The sequence below is a fragment of the Pseudopodoces humilis genome, chromosome 24, assembly GCF_049639895.1.
Source record: "Pseudopodoces humilis isolate 2021_Gansu_Grassland_sample_001 chromosome 24, ASM4963989v1, whole genome shotgun sequence".
NCBI lineage: Eukaryota > Metazoa > Chordata > Aves > Passeriformes > Paridae > Pseudopodoces > Pseudopodoces humilis.
In genome coordinates this window covers 7,527,930-7,541,757 of record NC_142223.1, presented here as the reverse complement: position 1 = coordinate 7,541,757, position 13,828 = coordinate 7,527,930, and the positions used below count along the sequence as shown (strand labels likewise).

Here is a 13,828-nt window from a genome sequence, read left to right as displayed (position 1 = left end):
AAAAAATTATTCAAAACGGAAGTATGATCTAAGACACTTTTCCAACTATTTTTTTTCTTAAGCATTTTTCTGACTTTAAATTTATTTTGCACTTTCTCTGCAGTATTTAGGGTCCAGATCTAGTGGTCTAGGGGACTAGTTCAAGAAAAACAAAACCCTTAAACAAACTGATTATCACACTTTTCAAAAGAGTTACAGTAGGGAAAGTACATGGTGACAGGTAAATTCTTATGTGAAACATTCTAAAATTTATCTTGACTTTTAGGTTTGTTTTGTTACAAAGTCTAGAAGATAGAAAAATCCTAACAGGAAAAATGTTGTAAGAGACGCAGGAAAGCAGGACTTGTCCTACTTTGTGTAAACTTGAATTTACTCCTCACTGTGCAAAGTCCTGTTTCGGCAGCCATGAATGAGCTGGAGCCAGTGGAACTCCCTGGTTCAGCGCCTTAATGGCTATTATGATCCAACTGTGATGATTCTGCTGCTTCCTTTTTGCCTTTCCTAAGTGTATTTTGGAAATGACAGCCCATTTCTGTTCCCTCATCCTTGTGTAAACCCCAGTTACCTTTCATCAAATGATATGATCTAAGCAGATGCTAAATAAAAGGTTTGATTTTAAAGGGATATCATTTGCAGGTGTGGAAATAAATGAGCAGAGGGTGAGGTTGAAAGAGGGGAGCAGCACATCGAGATTCAGGCACCCGTTGTGGTGAGGTGTTGAAGCTAAAGGCAAACACTTAAAGCTGTAGCAGAAGCCTTCCCAAGCTGCAGGTACTGGGACATTTGGAAGACCTGGGTCTATACATTTTATAACACAAATGTGTATGAACATTTCTAGTTGCCGTAACATTCTCTGTTTCTCTGGCTTGCATGAGCTCTCAGGAGCTCTCCTGTTACGACACCAACCGTGCTGCTGGTTTCGAGGGGCTGGCTCAGCACAGCAGCTGCTGGACAGGGAGAGTGTTGTACGCCCCACAAGAGCAGAACTCCTGGCAGCAGGCATCTCACCTCGGGGAAGCGATCTTCATGGGTTACTAGTTTTATCAGCAGTCCATCCTTTTCACAGAGAAGGAAGAGAGGAGAGAAATTCCATCTGGCTCTGCTGATTCAGGGGAGGAAAGAGGTGGAATTCTTTAGGAAAAAACTGCTTACTGCGCAGCTTTAGCCAGAGGATCTTCCATTTTAATGTCCTGCCTTTTTATGACTGTATGAAAAATAAAGCAAGCACTAGGGGTTGCTTGGTGGTTTTGTTTTTATGTTTTCATTAAAGTTTAATTGCGTGACTTGTGTGATGTAACTTCTGGAAATGCCTGTTGCAGTTGGTGGCAAAATGATTTTTGATTTGTTGTGCTTGAATCAGGTGCAGGAGTGTTAAACCTCAAAGAGGTATTCAGACATGCATGTAGAGAGAAAATACATTTATCTATAAGATAGCTTTTGATTAATGAAAGAAAGGAACTGAAACTGCTGTGACAGAAGAATCTCCTTTATTTGAAAGCTCTTCTGCTTCATCACTAGAACAGAGAGTAAGGGTCTTTAAAATTAGTATAACTATAATTTATATCCACCATAAGGACGCTCTTTGCCTCCTGATCAGTAATGGAGCCTTAAATATAAATGGATCCTTATCTTGCAAACACTCAAATATTTTCTTTACTCACATAAGGTGTCAAAGGAAAGATTTCTATAAGGAAAATGGGGCATTTGCATAAGTACCCACAGCATCAAACAACAGAGAATTTGTATTGCATAAACAACAACAACCACATTAAAATCATACTGCTTTAATAGTTTAGAAAAAAATATAACAAAAACATTGAAACTGTAATAGATGTTGCTCTGTGTATCAGTATCGATTTCATAATTTGTGTTGCCTTAATCTTGGGTGGGTGAAGATTAAGAATCTCCAGGTAGAGTTATGTGTGTGCAATAAGTGGAAACATTGTAAGCAGCTTTCCTTTGCCTGAAGATGATTTAGGGCAGACTGTTTTCTCCATAAAATCTGGGGTTTCGAAAAACAAAAGAGGATCTTTGTGAATAAAAATCTTGAAAGGAAAATATCCCATAAACAATGAACTGGAGGAGAAAGCATTTACCTTAAACAAGTTTTCCAAACTTTGTGTTGTAGACATGAGAGCAAAGTGACGTCCACATGCACATGTGAAACAGTTTTTTCACACTGTCCCATATATCAATTCCCAAAGGAAATCTGGAGCATAAGTGCTGAAAAGGAGGAGAAGGTAGATGTTCTGTTTGTGTTCTATAATGTAGAGCCTTTCCTGTATAAAACATTTATATCTGTTTAATTTGAGGTGTGGCAGTTAAACTGATAGTCTGCACTGAAACAGTTTTTTTGGTTCAGTTCAAATTAATTGGTAGCAACCTTATTTTTATGTGGATTTTGTAGAAAAGAGATAGCTCTGTATTAAACCATTACAAGTTTGTATGTCTTGAGGTGTCTTCTTACACACATTTTTAGAAATCCATATTTTTGAAACGTGGTTAATCGTAGATGAAAAAAAAAGAGTAGAAGGAAATTGTAGAGCATTTGTGAATGAAGGTTAACATGCTCATAAAATGATGATAAAAAATTAGCAATGGTCACCTTCAGGTTTGGTTTCTTTGAAACAGAGCTGAGCTTCATCAAAGTAAAAAGCAGTTCACTCAGACTTGGGGAAAGGAGTCTCACCTAAAACTTTCCCAGCAAATGGTAGGGCTGAGTGGCTTTTGCCTAATAGGGCATTCTTGCTTCCCACTGGGTTTCTGCTCAATGGTGGGAACTCGTTTTCCCAGGAACTGCACCCAGAACTTATGGCTGCTTCCTGATCCAGGTATGTACTGGTTACTAAAAAGATGTACTTTTTTTCTCTAGTTATCATCCCTGAAAAATTCCCTCTATATTAATTTCTTTTTAATTCCTCTATTTTTTATTTTTAATAGATTTTTTTTTCATATTTTGTAACTGTACATACTTTGTACATTTGTTTTGTCTGTAAGTAGTTTGTTCTGGTCTGTAAATGACTATCCAGCCTGTACAGCAGAGCAAGCAGGTCTAGAACTGGACTCTGTGCTACTTCACAGGGCACCTGAACTCATGAGTCTGTGTGTTGGGGTGGTACACTCAAACTCTCCTCCTCTTTCAGGAGGCAGAAAACTGTTTCTTTTCTTGCTGATCATTCTTTCAGTGTGTCTTTCTCTGAACCAAATAGTAACCGAAGCTGGTCCTGGATTGATCCCCTGCTAAGCAGCTTCCCTGTTGTAGGGTGTCCTCTTTAAAAAAATAATAGTAAACTAACCCCTCTCACAAAACACTAGTCATTAAGTGGAAATAGCACTTTCCCCTTAGACTGAGAAGTTTATTTAGCAAAGAAGGGGATAACCTAGTGTTTGTAACACAGACAGAAATTTTGTAGTTTGACTAAATTGCTTATTAGGTTTGGTCTGGTTACTTTAACTCCTTATTTTCTCACCTTCACTGTGAAGCAAAAAATTCTCCTGTGGCATGCCATGCAGTAAAGCTGGAATTTTGACTGGACAACAAATACATCTGCATATATGGGAATTTTATGTCAGAAGTCTGAGGATGTCTCTGAGTTCCCATGCACTTGCTCATTTTTTTCCAGTGAAATAAATGGCTTTTAGAACTAGAAAAAGTCATTAGTTCAGTCCAGGGACCAATAGGTGGAAACATGTAATTTTAAAACATGGATTTGGTTGTGGAGATCCCTGGGTTTTGTATTAGGCTGGAATATCACTGCTGCAAGTTATGTCTGTAGACACTGGGTTTTTTCTGTGCTCTGAGAACAGCAGGGCTGGCTCAGCCCTGGGCTCCTTGTGCCATCGGTCTGACGGCAGAAAGCTCTGCTGCACATCACTGGAGCACAAGCATATGGGTGAAATAGACCTATATTGCATAATTGTAACAAATAACTAGAATAGTGCCTATGCACTTCCAAAATTGGCTGGGTTAATAAAACATGCTGATTGCTCCCTGAGGATATCAAGGGACTGGATGATATTAGTAAGGGTCACCAGTTCAAATATGGGGCAAGTTAGCAGTGACTGCAACAGCCATGTTACAGCCCTGCGTGCTTTTCTGTGAATTCTCGCAGGCAGGTATCTCTATCACTGCTGTGCTGGCAGCTGGATTAAAAAAGGAGGATGGCTCTGTGCAGTGCTGACACAGGGCTTCAGAGACGGCAGTGCTTTCCCAGTTCAGCTTGGGATTTCAGTCCCATTTCCAGTGTAAGTTTAAAGCATGAAGCTGTTTATCCATATTCTCTGCATTCACAGTCCTTAAGTCCCACGTCTTGCAAGTCTCTCAAGTCTGTCACCACATTTGTGTAGTGGAAACAACAATTAATTTGATTATTGTGTTCTATTTTTTAAAGATGGTTGATTTCCAAGTTTCCATGAGAAAGGAAAGGTGGGATATTCAGCTCTTGCTCTTGCTACTGCTGGTTGTGGGGATTCAGTCTGCTCATCCAGGACAGAGCGCATTTCTATCTTGGGAGGTAAATTACCATCATTATGCCTATACAGTTGTGCTACATCGTTTTTGAAGTAATGTCTTGAGCAGTAACACACACTACAAGATTCCCACCTGCACCTCTGGGTGAGTAGAAGTTTCCTGGATTTGCAGGTTATGCCTCCAGGTTGGTGCTGTGCAGGGGTCTAGTGAGGGCGTCAGTACACTCGTGCGTGTAGGAAATTGGTGGTTCCTGGCTAGGCTCTCTGCAACATCCTGCCCCTTCAACACACATGGGAAGCTGAACAACATGACATACTGAGAAGGAGGGCAGCTTCTGGTCAGGCACTTGTATTTTTGCTGCCTTAGCTTCTGTTATAAATTCCTCACTCTGGCCTTTCACTTCTGGTATTTTTCCCTTGGCCAAATCAAAGATGGTTTTGTTACCTCCGGCTCCCTGCAGATGCGGCAGCTTCAGGCAGTGAAATATGCTCCAGCCTTTAAAGGGAGGACAGGGAACCTGCTGCTGGGAATCTGAGATGGAGAAGGGTTCCGGGAACAGGACCAAGGCTTTTGCCTTCATTCAGCCCTGGCTGCATCCACGTGCATGTGCAAAACCAACAAGCCTGATAGTTGTGTGCCAGGAGGATAGATCAAGGTGCTCTGGAGTGCTCTGGGATTTACAGTGTGGATTGAAAAAAACACAGCAGAGTGTGTGGGTGGCACCGAGACATGATTGCCTCTCCTTGCCGCTCCCCACTTGGGCAAGGTCAGCATGGCTCCTAAATTAATACGATCTGGGAGCAGTTGTAGTATTTGGGCCTAAAAGGGAAAAGGGAAGTTTGTCTGAGCTTCCCCTGGAACTGGATATGGAGATGTACAGTCCTAGTGACTGGACATGGATTTTTATGGTAGAAGTGAGAATGTGCTTTAGGTTCCTGCAAAGTTTCTCTCCTTGTTTTTCCAGTGGTGCTCACAAACAGTGGTTGGGATTTCAGAGTCCTGTTTTCAAATCATTCAAAAGCTTGGATGTATCTGTAGGACTGCGACCTAGATGATAGTGCACAGGAGGGAGAAGAGATGAGTGTTTTGCTGGAGTGATGCTATAGAATATGCTCCTGTGCTTGCTAACGTTCAGTGTCTGCAACTGGACAGTACTGAGCTTACCATGATCCCTCATTGGCAACTGTGTGGCTGCTCATGAAACAGGGAGCCCAAAGGTGCTTCTTTGGTCTTTACTGTCAATGGTGGGAGCCCTGAAGGGCTGCAGGGCAGCACTGCTGGCTCTTGACTCAGGTGGTTCCTGGGGGAATCCCTCTTCTTTCCCCATTAGTGACTACCCTCATGTTTGGGAGAAGAAGAGCATAAAGCCCAGCTTGACTAAGAGGCAGTGCCAGGGATTATGGCATTTATTTGAGGGGTTGAAGTAATTCTTCATATCCTGCTACATGGTCATCATATTCCCATGGACCTTGTAGAGGGTCATAGGAATTGTTTGAGAACTGAGAATCTGAGGGATGGTCTGGAGGCTCCCTAGGGCCACTGGGTCAGAACCCTTTACACCTCTGTAGGAAACTCTCTTACCCCCTCATGTACATTTTCAAATGAGGATCCAGTGGCAGCTGTTTGAAGTTGGAGGAAAGGGTGGAAGTTTATCCTGGAGGGCTTGCTCCTGTCAGCAGCCTTGGGTGTGTGGAGTGGGGAATCTGGCCAGTGAGCAGGTGAATGCACACAGAAATGATGCTGGAATCCAAGGCAAGTCCTGCTGATGTGGCCCTTTCTCCTGCAGCAGATCATAAAATATGGCTCAAATTTTCATTACGGCCTCTATTGATTATCTTTTGGGACAGATGAATTATAGGGAACATTAAATTAAAAAAAAAAGGGAAATATTTGAATGAGTTTGGGAGGTCGATGCCAGAAAGGCTGACGCACTAAGCCTTACCAGCATTTTCCTGCTTTGTGGATCTGCTGGGCCCTTCCCACGGTCCCCCTTGGGGGAACCTGCCCAGGGAGTTCCCCTTGTTCCCTTCAGCTGCCCTTCAGGAACAGCAGGCTCTGCAGAGGCCATGGGCTAGGCCAAGGGACAGCCTAGAGGTGCAGACAGTGGCTGGGAGACTTGGGTGTTCTTCCAGAGTCCTGCCCCATGCCACATGTTCTGCCTTCTCTGGGAGGTCACTCCGAGAACCTTCCAGTTAAACAGGAATTCGCAAGTGTCCATCTGGCACCTGCTTTGGGATTTTTGAACAAAAGGGGAGAACAAAGGGCTGGGAAATGGCCAGGGAATGAATGGGGAAAGCCAGGTCATTTCATATGGTGACACATTTGGATCTTGTGTAAATATATATGTGGAGGCCAACAGTGAATCATAAAGGTAGTGATGGGCTTTGCAAGGTTTCCCTCCTTCCCTGCACCAAGAGAAAGGTCATTGCCCTCATCTCTCGTGTGCTGAGGGGTCAGTACTCCTCTCTGCGGGGTTCATGGAGCATGGGAACTAATACTTGATGGGGTTTGTGGTCAGGGACTTTTGGCATCATGTAAGAGAAGTGTCAGGAGTAAATCATCCCACTGTTAGTGTGGAACACTGAAATCAAACCAGACAGAGAAACTTCTGGCTTCTTACCTGGCTCTGGCCAGCTCTGATTTTGAGGATGATCCTTAAACTTTGTTCCAGTGGACTTTCTGTGCCCATTCAGTTTTTCCCAGGTTATACCATATGCCACAAAATGCTCTGTCCAGGAGTTGGCTTGGTAAGGCTTTGTCGTCAGCACACTTCCCTGCCTGTATTCCATGACAGTGGTTGAAATCCTGTAACCTGAAATGCCATCAGCACACTTTCAGCAGCTGGCAGTGGGGAATAATGGATATTACCCCTTTGAAAAGAGCCGCAGTTCAGAGCACTCTTCCGTTTCCCAGTGGTAGCAGGAGAGTTCTGGAGCAGACGCACAGGAGCTGTGTGGCTGTAAAATCCCTTCTCTGCCCTTTGTTGCTGGATTGTTTTCTGTCAGTCAGGCCAGCAGCCAGTGCTCCTGAGGAATTCTCTGTTTTCTTTTCTAAGACTGAGAAGAATGCAGCCAGGGTCCCTCTTCAGCCACCCACAAGACAAACATCCCCATCCCAAATGCTCATCTGTGTCTGGACAAGGGGTCCTGTGTGGCATAGTCATCATACCCCACTGCTGCAAAGAAGTGTGGGGGGACACCCCTTGTCCCCTCACCATCCCCTGCCTGCCGCCACTACCAGCTGCTCTCCTGCAGATCAGATTGAGTACCTAAAGCACAATCTCCACTTTTGGGATATTTTCTTGTGCTGCAGGGGTGCCCTTTTTTCACACGTGCATGCAGATTCCCAGTTATCTGGTCACACAGCCACTTGGGTGAGCTTTGCCAGTGCACTCTGTGTGTGCTGCTGGGCAGCACTGCCTCTGCCAGAGCCCCTGCTGACCTGGAGGAGCGCAGGTGCTCCAGGTATGCTTGGAACACCTTGTGCATTCACTGGTGTGTCTATGTGACCTGTGAGATAAACCATCTGTACTAAGGTGTGAACATTCTCCCTTGCTTGTGAGAGGGAGATTTTGGTGCCGGTGAACAGGACCATCACTCTGAGTGCTGACTGCACAGTTGTGTGTATGTGTTTGACTTCCTTGCAGATCCCTGCTGATTTCACAAGACATCCACCAAGCTTTAGCTTCACCTGGGCAAATGCAAAAGGTGGTGGTTTCCATGGCTCCACAGCCTCACTCGGGCGACACACCCTTTTTGTGTAAGCTGGCTCCCTGGAGTCGATTGTTTTTTGGCAAACAGCTTCATAAACTCCTCCAACAATTAAACTTGAAAGAAAAAAATGAACCAAACCAAACACAACAAAACCCATGCATTACGGAGTGAGACTGCAAACAGGCTGAAGCAATTCCCCCACCAGCTCTGTCCCCACCAGCTCTGTCCCCTCAAGCCTCCTGAGGCAGGCAGGGGAGCAGCTCTAGCTGCACTTGATGGACCTCATTTGGGAGGTGCCTGCGCTGCCCCAACTCACCAAGCTGCAGTGAGCTAACAAACATGAAGGAAAAGGTCATGTTATTCACTTTTATTTTTTCAAAGCTGCAAACATCCCTCTCTCTGGGAGGGGAGGCTGCACAGATGCCAGCTCAGATTAATTTAAATATTTACCAATCCCTATTTTTTTTTTTAATTGTGTGTTTGTGTTCTGTTTGTGTCCCATAAAATACCTGGTGTTTTGGGCGTACCCCGTTTGCAGGGTGCATGAGATCACACCGAAAAAATGCAGTGAAAAACATTTTCATGCCACAACACATCAAATAGGATTTTGAATTAAGATGAAGATTTTTTTCCCTCTCTTTTTATCGCTGAAGTTTGGGTGAAAGGGTCTTCTTTTTCTGTTTCTTTTTAAAATTCCTTTACTTAAGTGGGAAGAAAATATGTCATGGAAATCCTTTAAAAGTTACTTTTGCTCTCTCTCACCGTGTCAAACATCAAAGGCAGCTGTTGGTGCTGGTCAGAGCCCCCATTAGTGTGTTTTTCTGTGTTGTTGGCTGGGTGGTGGTGTGTTCCAGCAGGTAGGCAGGGAGCAGGGGAGAAATTCAGAGTCTGGAAGTCAGAGCCAGCTCTGAACTCCTGAGTGTTCAACAGTGGCTCTGCTCCTTTCCCTGCCTGTTGTTCTGTCTGTCAGACTTGCTTTGGGGTGAGTGCTGTCTTTGCTGTTTGTACAACCCTGGCACAGCAGTCTCGTCTTGTTCAGAGTGATGGGCTTCTGCTGTAACTTTCACAGGTGAGTTTCCCACTGAGCTTTTCAGGATAGTGACCCTTTGGTGGGTGTCCCAGCACCCCTAGGCACAAATGCTCATGGGTTTGTGTGCCCCGAGGGCTGAGCATGGCCCAGGATCCAGTCTGGGCCACAGGCATGTTGTCCTCTTTGGTATGGAATTTTCTATATGCTTTCGGCCATGGAGACTTAATGCTCCCCTGGGAGGGAAGTTTTCTTTGTGGATTCAAGCAATGAAAGCACTACTGGCGTTCACCCTACCTCCTTTTAATTGCTTTCCATGCCCATTGGGTCAGAATCTGATCCCATCTACATCTGGGAAAGTACAGAGCTGTTTGTGGAAAAACGGAGCATCTCCAAACAGAATAGTACCGCTGGGATCAAGATCCAGCCACCTTCTCTCTAGTGAACCAGGCTGGGCTCAAAAAGTACAAGTCTTCTGCAGGGGCTCTTGGGTTTGCTGCACCTGTAAAGGATCCCAGCTCGATCCTCCCCACTCTGAGCAGCAGGTCTGGAACCTCGGTCAGGAGAGACTTGGGGGCAAGGAGGCAGAGGTGGTGACACCCCTGAAAGCTCATGGATCACTGTGAAGTTGTCACACAAGCCAGGTGTCAGTGCTGGGACACTGGGCACAGCTGCTTTGTTAAAAGCCTCAAGGCTGTCACTGGGGCAGGGCAGGATATTTGTATGTGTATTTCTGTGCAAGGGGGGATTTGCACTGCTGGAATGTGAATTCTGTATTCCTGCTCTGCTGTGAGGAGAGGAAAAAAGAAGGGGAAGAATCAGGGTGGATGTGCAGGGAGGGCAACAGTTGGATTGCCTGAGCCATTAGCCAGAATTTGAAATTGGACCTGTTACTTTTGAGTAATGTAGGGCAGCGGAGGACAGATGTTGTGTGAATGAGCGCACAGCTCTTGTGTCCTAGGAAGTGCCTCAGTGTCCTAGGAAAATGCCAGAGCACAGGGTGGCAAGGAGCAGTACTTACCCCACAGCTTCAACTCCACCGCTGCGCTCTTTGATCACTTATTACTTTGCTATTCCTTCTGCTTCTTGCTGTAATTGTTACAAAATCTCTGTGCTTTGGGAGGGGTCCAGGACTCCAGGGCCCAATTGCAATTGCATCTGCCCTGATTCAAAAAGTGGGTCATGCTGCTTGGTCTGGGAAGAAGATACTCATCTTGCTTAGCATGATATTTATTAGGAGATAGAGAAGGGAATGCAACCACACTACTGCCTAGAAAATTGCTCTGGGGGGATAGCAAAGGACTTGTGAGGGCAAAGCATGTAAAGTTCTTGCGCATCCAGTGGCTGCTGAAGCCTTGCCACGTTCCCGGTGCCTGTATTGCCTGCTTCCCTCACACAGAGACATGGTGAGGATGGCAGGACAACAGTGGAACTGGGGATGAGGATGGGATTCGTAGCTGCTCACTCAGTCAGCCAGGCAGGGCTCGTTATGTTTCTTGGGCAGAGACGGGTGAGAGCAGGGAGAGGGGAAGCCAGTATCTAGTTTCTTCATAAAGACGTTCTGTGTCACAGTCAGCCTAAACTGGTTGGGGTTTGCTGCTGGACAGATGATCAGCACACTTTCCAAATACCTGGCAAGGTATAACACAGTGCCCTATAAAGACAAGAACTCTCCTGCAAAAAGAAAGTAGAAAACCTTGATCCAAAGCCCAGAGTAATTTACTCTGTGCTGTATTTATCTCTCATTAAGCAACAGAGAGAAGGAAACTCAGGACACAAAGCAGATGATGATGGGTCCAGCATTGCTGCATCAGGGTCGCACAGCAGGGACTGCCTGACTTGGGGCAGGCAGGGTGGAGGAGAGGTAGGAAAGCACAGCTGATCCTGCCAGGCTGGCTGGGCCTGTGCTGCTGCTTGCTGTGAAATCACCCTCAGGATTATCCAAAGGAAGAACTGGCAACTCGAGCAACTTGGAGGGCCGGATCCTCAACTCATTTAAATTGGCATGACTTCACTAAAGCCACCGAAACTGCGCTGATTTTACACCAGGTGAGCATCTGGTGCAGAATCTGCTGAAAGAATTAGACAAAGCGGGCACGAAACAGAGGTTTGGTAGAGCCCACTTACAAGTCTGGGGACTCTTAGGCTGCCCTGAGTGGAGGGTGGGAGAGCAGTTTCCAAATGTCCTGGACAGCTTGGAAGGGCTCTGAATTCTTGTGGCCGTGGAGAATGCATGGCGAGTGCCAAAGCACTGCTCCCTCAGGAGGGAGGTGGACCCGCCTCTTTACCTGCGCTTTGGAGCACGTGTTATCAAGGATTGGTGAGTGTCACCCAGCCAGTGTTTCCTGCTCATGGTGTTTCAGTGGCAGTGTGATGAGAGGAGTCAGAGACACTGACATCTGTTGACCTGGCCTGTCATAGACCAGACCTTAGGCGCATTCTCATGGGTGCTTTAAACCTGCTGTGTCTTTTCCTGTACATTCAGCCTCGCTTGTATCTCTTGCAGCATGTAATGCCACTGACAAAGGCTGACCAGCAGCTCTGGCTTCAGCCTCACACCAGTGCCACCACAAGTTTTAACTTTTCCAAGACTGTGAGATGATGGGAGGAGAGTTCCTGCTTCAGCAAAGGACAGGAGCCAGTGTCCATGTCCCAAATCATGCTCTGTTGGGCAGTGTTAAGCACGTGCGTGCAGAAGTTGTTGGTTCCTGGTGTGGTAGTGCAATTGCTTTCCCAGCACTGCACCTTGTTCTTAGGTGGGGGTGTTACGGGATGTACACAAGAAGGTATGCTGTCACATGTTTTTAGAGGTTGTTTGCTGAAACACCGGGCTCTTGGGACCTGTTGGGATGTACAGAATTCCCTCCATGCGCTCACGTCCGGGGTGGATCTGGATAGAGTTCTAGCAACTCCCATTGAAGCTCAGGGCCGGAAGTGAAGAAGGGATAAAATATCCAGCTGAAACTCCTGTAGGATGTAATTACGTGAGCTGGAAGCTGGCCAGGACAGCAGGCATTGTGCATCATCTGCTGGTGGTATCCGAAGCACCCAGAATTGCAGGAAAGGTGGTCAAGACTGAGGAGTGATGGTGAAAGGACAGGACCGCTCCCAGGAGCTGCCTCTGTGGGCATTCGGCATAACAGCTTCTGGAATCACTTGGTATCTGTTTCCATGGCTGTTCTGTGCAAGTACCATTGTGTCTATAAAATGTTCTTGGGGAAGCTACAGCCCATGGATATATAGCCTTATCCTGATGTTCATTCAAATGCTCCTACTTTTCAATCTAAAAGAGGAAAATACCTTGAACAAAAAACAAAAACAAAAAAGCTACCCCAACAACAAAATAAACAAACAAATCAAAACCCACCAAAAAAAAAAAAAATCCCCACAAAAAACCCAAAGGAAATTGACTTCCCAAAAATTACACTAAGCTAACATTGGAGGCCTGGCACAAATCCACTGTAGCCAGGAAACTCAGAATTAACCAGTGCACTCCCAGGGCTGCTAGGAAGGGCTGTATTCCAGCAGGACAGGCTGAAGCTTTCAGACTTGGGGACTTGGGGATGAGAGTCCTTAATGTGTCTCTGAAGTGCGGCAGAAGGTGTTTTTGTGCACCTCCATGCATGCTGAATTCCCCCCCTGCCCTCCAACCCAGCATTAGATGCAGTGGCAGCTTTATTCTTTGGGGAGAGGCTTAACATCAGGCTCCTGATGCTCAGATGTAACAAGTGATACCAGCACCTGACTAGGGCTGCTTCCCCAGGACTTTTCCCCATGGGCTCTGTGTTGGTGGAGGAGGGATGGAGCAATGCAGTAGGGACCTGCAGAGGCTGCTGGCAATTTACACCCTAGCCCAGGTTGCAAGTGAGGACAAAGTTGACTCTTCATTCTCACTTGCACATGACACAGCATCCCATAAATCAGTGTGACTGACAGCCTTAGTTCAGCTCAGGTAGAAGGGAAGGGAGGAGAACCAGGTCAGGGCAGGGGGCAGTGCTGGGGCTGTGTGAGCAGCTGGCTCTGAGCGGGTCACAGGAAGAGCCTCCCAGCAGAAATTGCAGCTGGAGGGGCGAGTGAGAGGCAGCCTGAGCTGGCAGAGTGGGATGGAAGGAGACTGGCAAAATACTTGCTGCCTGCTGCTCGCCTTAGGCTGATGCTGTCACTGCTGAATGTTTGCGATGGCTCTTTTCACTCATCAGTTTTGGAAAAGCATGGAACAGGCTCCTGTACCTACAGCTGTGGAGGCTGGCACCGAGAGTGTGTCAAAGGGCCAGCCAAGCCTCTGCTGTCCCCAGCTGTCCTGGGTTGCCAACCTGCCTTTGCCACGAATTTTCACAGCTTTGGGGTGCTGCAGACAGCAGACCTCATGACAGAACATTGATAGTATCTCATTTCAGAGGCTGGGGGAGGTCGGGATGTGTTAAGGCTGAAAATATTTACAGGTTTTGAAGTTGAAACACAAACAGGAAAAGCCCTTTAAAAAGTGAGTGTAGTGGGTATTCAAAACAGGGATTGCCATGGAAACGCCACAATATTTGCTTAAATTGACACAAAGGTTGCTGGTTGCAGGGTTCTGACTTCTTTGGCTTCATTTTCTTTGGCCCGACACCTATCACA

The 13,828-nt window shown here is 46.1% G+C and overlaps 1 protein-coding gene across 6 annotated transcripts in view; it reads left to right on the top strand.

The window, feature by feature from the left end:
- The window catches only part of CASZ1 (castor zinc finger 1), a 198,344-nt gene that overhangs the window by 20,281 nt on the left and 164,235 nt on the right, over positions 1–13,828 (top strand). The gene's annotated exons all lie outside the window — the stretch shown is intronic.